This window comes from Cyprinodon variegatus, unplaced genomic scaffold (genome assembly GCF_000732505.1).
Source record: "Cyprinodon variegatus isolate N-32 unplaced genomic scaffold, C_variegatus-1.0 Scaffold363, whole genome shotgun sequence".
Classification (NCBI taxonomy): domain Eukaryota; kingdom Metazoa; phylum Chordata; class Actinopteri; order Cyprinodontiformes; family Cyprinodontidae; genus Cyprinodon; species Cyprinodon variegatus.
This window is the reverse complement of record NW_015150816.1, coordinates 181944-186397: the sequence shown is the minus strand read 5'-3', so window position 1 is coordinate 186397 and position 4454 is coordinate 181944. Positions and strand designations below refer to the sequence as shown.

Below are 4454 nucleotides of genomic sequence, written 5' to 3'. Positions count from 1 at the left end.
CCACTCAGTCACGGTCAGAGAAACAGGACCACACTGGAAAACAGGCCGATATCCAGCATCTATAAACAATGATGGAAGCAGCACAGCTGATGTTTCTTTCCAGGATGGCGTCACAGCCTATATAAGCTACTGGGATCAGAATTTCCCAAGTGATAAAGTTGAGGCAAAGTCGGCGGTTATTTTGCCTTTTTGGACCTGAACCAGCTCTAGGATGGTTCTGGTGGTTCCTGTTTTATTTCAGTTGCTGGTTTTACCTCCTGTTTTGAACTGTTGTGCTTTCTTAAAGGTGTTGATGAACAGAACCAAGATTCTTTCCACCATCTTCTAATGCTGTTTGTAGGTCAATCTGACGTTGCTGCCAGCAGATTGCTCCTCAGGCTGAACCTTCTATAAAACCACCTGATTCCGGATCAAGTTTCTCTGCGACCTTAAAGCTACAAACCAAACCCAGACTTTTACATTTTCTACATAAAAAAAAGAAAAACATTTTTGATTATTGTAAAGATTTATGGTAAACATTGAGGAATTTCTAGTTTATTTTTTATTTTATCCTCTAAATTCAGTGAACCAAACCACCTGATGAAACAAGCCCGTAGTATGATGCTGCTTCCACCATGCTGAACAATCAGGACAACGTTCTCATTTCCTCTCAAAATTTTTTTGTATTCATCAATTTGGGTGTTTTTCTGGAAAATCCGTCGTCGTTTCTGAAAATCCAAATAAAGCCGAGTTAAAAACAGAGCTAAGGACCAGAGAAAAACCGAACGAACGATCAGATTTAGTCAAGGCATCATTATCAGACCTTAGGGCTGCTTTCTGGCTGTGAAGTAAGGTGTTGGCTGCATCATACTATGTCCGATGCTGCTGGTTGATGTTACTGAACTCACTGATGGTTGGGTTTGGGTCCATCTGGACAATGATCTTCAAACTGGTTCTGCAGTTGATAAAACAGGCTAACATTTAGCTTAACCTTAAGCACCTGAGATTACATACATAACTTAAAGCAAGTACAGCTCCCAAACTATACATTGGAAATAGAATTATTTGTATTTGTATAACAGAAGGGCATAGAGGAATATTTTTCAGGTGGAACCACCATTTTAAATGTCACCAAGTCTGATTTATGGGAGATTAAACAAAGAAAATTGGAAATTAGATAAATTAGCCTCGCCAAATTTTTTTCCAGAATAAACACTATAAAACACCATAAAACCCCATTTGAAACTCTTGATGAACCCTCAGACGTTACAGATTCACATCTTGACTATAATGCAAGTACATTTGGTCTGATTAAGTTGAAGAACGTTTGTTCCACAAAAGTTGTAGTGGGCAGTGTGCTAGGAGGAAATGTGATTTCGGCACAGTGCCAAAAGTGGCCAAATTATGCAAAAATGTGCTCATAAAAGAGGAATCTGGACAGACAAATATGCTGATTTACATTATTGGAGACCTTCTGCATAAAACAAAGCCTTTCCTCCTAAGATTTTGCCATTCAGTCATTGAAATTTACTATTGAACACAATAATATCACCAAACTAAATAGAAAATATGAATAACAGAGCAAGCCTATGTAACGCACGCCGGTTACATCACCTGAAAAGGTCGCCCAATGACCTCCGACCCCTCCTTGGAAACGTCTGAGCCTCTAGTTTCCAATGATGGTGGCCATTAGGGGGCGGGGCTAAAATTAATACCTGCTGTTGCATTAATCCGCAGAGTCACACATTTCAGGTGGAATTTCAAATCTATTTTTATTTGTTTACACAGCTATAAAACAAAAAGTATTTGTGAAAAAATAATTTTGAGCCAATTTTAAAGCCTCATTTGAAAGGTGTGTGGATGAAACACCAGGTGACTGTGTTTAGGCCGTTTCTTTTAATAGATAAACATCAGCAGGCTTCAGCTGGGTAGAAACTATTGCTTCTGCTCAGAGGACGTGAAATGAAGCCAGTTGAAGCTGAAGGCTTGGATCTGAGGGTCGCTGACTGAGGGTAGGTGGGTCTGGAAAGGAGGTCCAGATGACACCCTGCTGATGGTGAGCAGAACGGGTGTTTTTAGGTGTGAACATATCTGATGAGGACATGCTCATATTGTTTGCAGTCACAGAGGTGTGGTCTGCTGAGACCAGCTCCTCCTCCTGGAGCAGAACCCGCCTTCCTGCTGTCAGAACACAGGAACCAGGAGCGTCCAACTCAGACTGGAGGCAACAAGTGAGCAGAGACCAAGGGAACCGCTTCTTCTGTCGGTGAGTGGTTCTGATTTCCTCCCTGGTTTCCTTCTGCAGAGGATCTGTAGCAGCAGAGAGGCTTTTAGAGGTTCTGTTCGGTTCCTCTGGGTCTGCTGGTTCTGAATAACCATTGAGGATTTCTCACTTTGAACGCAGCTTGTTCTCCTCCAGCAGCTGTTCTGTGGATCAAACCTGCAGCTGGGAGCAGATGCTTCCTGCTGATTCTTTACAGACTGGTTTAATGACTTTAATCTGCAGAAACCTACTGGTCTGACTGGTTACCAGCCCCAGAATTTATAACGCAAGTTATTTCATGACCTTTCTGAGGAGTTAGAAGCGGTACAGAATCAGGTTATGGTTGCTTGTTTTAAAATGATGTTAGAGAAATGTTTCTTAGGTCAATATTTGCTGAAAGCTTCACTTATTAGTTCATCAAAAGATCATATTTCATTAAACAAACTCTGCTGGTTAGAAATGAAAAGTAGGAAGAGTTTATTTTACTATCAGGCGTTGAGAGAAACTTTTTCTGAAGCTGAGTTAAAAGTTTTAACGTCTTCAGAGATGTGAAGAAGTTTTTACCCCCAAGTTTCCTCTTTTCTCTTCTTTTTATTTGAGATTTAGCTTTTTGTTTTTACCGTTTGGTCAAATTTCAAGCTTTGGGATCATCAAACTAATGCAAACATTATTATTATTATGAGACAAAAGTTTTTCGATCAATCTAGAAAAAGAAATAAACCGAAAAACTGGTTCTGTCTTGATGCTACTTTTATGTCACCTTGGAAGAATTTTGAGCCGCTCCGCTTCAGAGAGTTTATTTAATTTGAGGCTTTTCCAGGATGATCTGCCTGTTTTGGGTCCAGCAGCAGCTTGGATTTAATTCTGGACTTTGACTAGGCCGCTATAAAACTGTAGTATGTCTTCATACCTTCCATATAGCAGATCTTTGGGTTATTTTGGGCAGCATTTTGACCACAAACCATCGCTTATTTCTCGTCTTTTTTGGGTTTACAGTAGTAGGCATTCAAAATTTCCCCACTTTCCTTAATGAGCTCTTGGCTGCTACTTGGTTGGTCCCCTACAATTCCTTTTTAATCATCCATATTTGCACTAAATATTCTTTCTGTCATGATTTTTGGACATTGAGATCTAAAGAGAAGCATCATCTCCCACGCCAAACTCTGCTGGCCTACTTCATGTTGCCAGACAGGTTCTCTTTAGAACTTATAACTCTTTTTCTCTCATCTTTTTCACATGAGAGCAAAGTTGGCTTGGAATTTTTTTTTCTTCTTTTTTCCTGAAATGAAATTTACAAAACCGTAGATTCGTTTCACTCTGTTTCTTTAGTGTTTTACATTAAAATCTACAAACATTATTTAATTTCCCTTTGTGATGAATAAAGTATTTTTGAATTGAGATGGAGGGAAATCCTCCCTCTACTCTCATCCAGTATGTTTTATATTTATTGTCCTGATTATTTTCCCTCTAAAGGCCAAAGAAGGGCTTGTTGCTTCACTGAGGATCTCCTGGATGGGAGTTTAAAGTCCAGCAGCTGTGACCTTTTTTTGGGGGGTAGTTGGGGGGTCTTTTTTGTCGGTATTGAGCAGACTCATTAAAGCTAAACGGGGTCCCTCAGGGACCCTGGCACCTCAGGGGGGGACATATTAAAGCCCTAAAACCCCAACAGAATCTCCATGTTGGGGACCGGGCAGCCCTGTCTTTATGGTTGCCATGGTTACCTAATGAAGTCTTTCTGGGCAGGTTTTTTATTTTTTTATTTTTTTTCAATTCATTTTTATTTGGTAAAGGCATAAATCGTTTCTTTACAGAATTTCATAAATTGTTTTCTTTTTCCTTTCCCAAAGGTATTGATTTATAAATACAAACAAAACTAATTACAAAAAACAAATACAAATACATAAAGGAAAAAAAAAAAAAAATAAACTTTCCAAAAATTTAGAGAGGACGTTTTAATACGTGAATCCATCACGTTCTGCATTCCTATCGATTCCAAAGATGAACAGTTTTACAGTTTAAATTCCAGAGCAGTTAAGGTTTTTCTATCTCCACGTCTCTTGAAACTATTTATCTTTAACTGCACTTTTGCTGTTATTTTTTCCATTCCCATCACTTCCTTAAAGGAATAGTACACCCAAAACATGATTAGCCTTCATTTTCTACTCACCCCCATGCTGAACAACACTCTGGAGTACTTTTTTGATATCTCAAA

The 4454-nt window shown here is 39.1% G+C and overlaps 1 protein-coding gene across 1 annotated transcript in view; it reads left to right on the top strand.

Annotated features, from left to right (window-relative positions):
- Positions 1-2143: 2143 nt before the first annotated feature.
- LOC107092032 (T-lymphoma invasion and metastasis-inducing protein 2-like) overlaps positions 2144-4454 on the top strand; it is a 79443-nt gene continuing 77132 nt past the window's right edge. The window contains exon 1 of the mRNA XM_015386306.1: positions 2144-2245. The gene's annotated coding sequence lies outside the window, so the exon portion shown is untranslated. The remainder of the gene's footprint in view (positions 2246-4454) is intronic.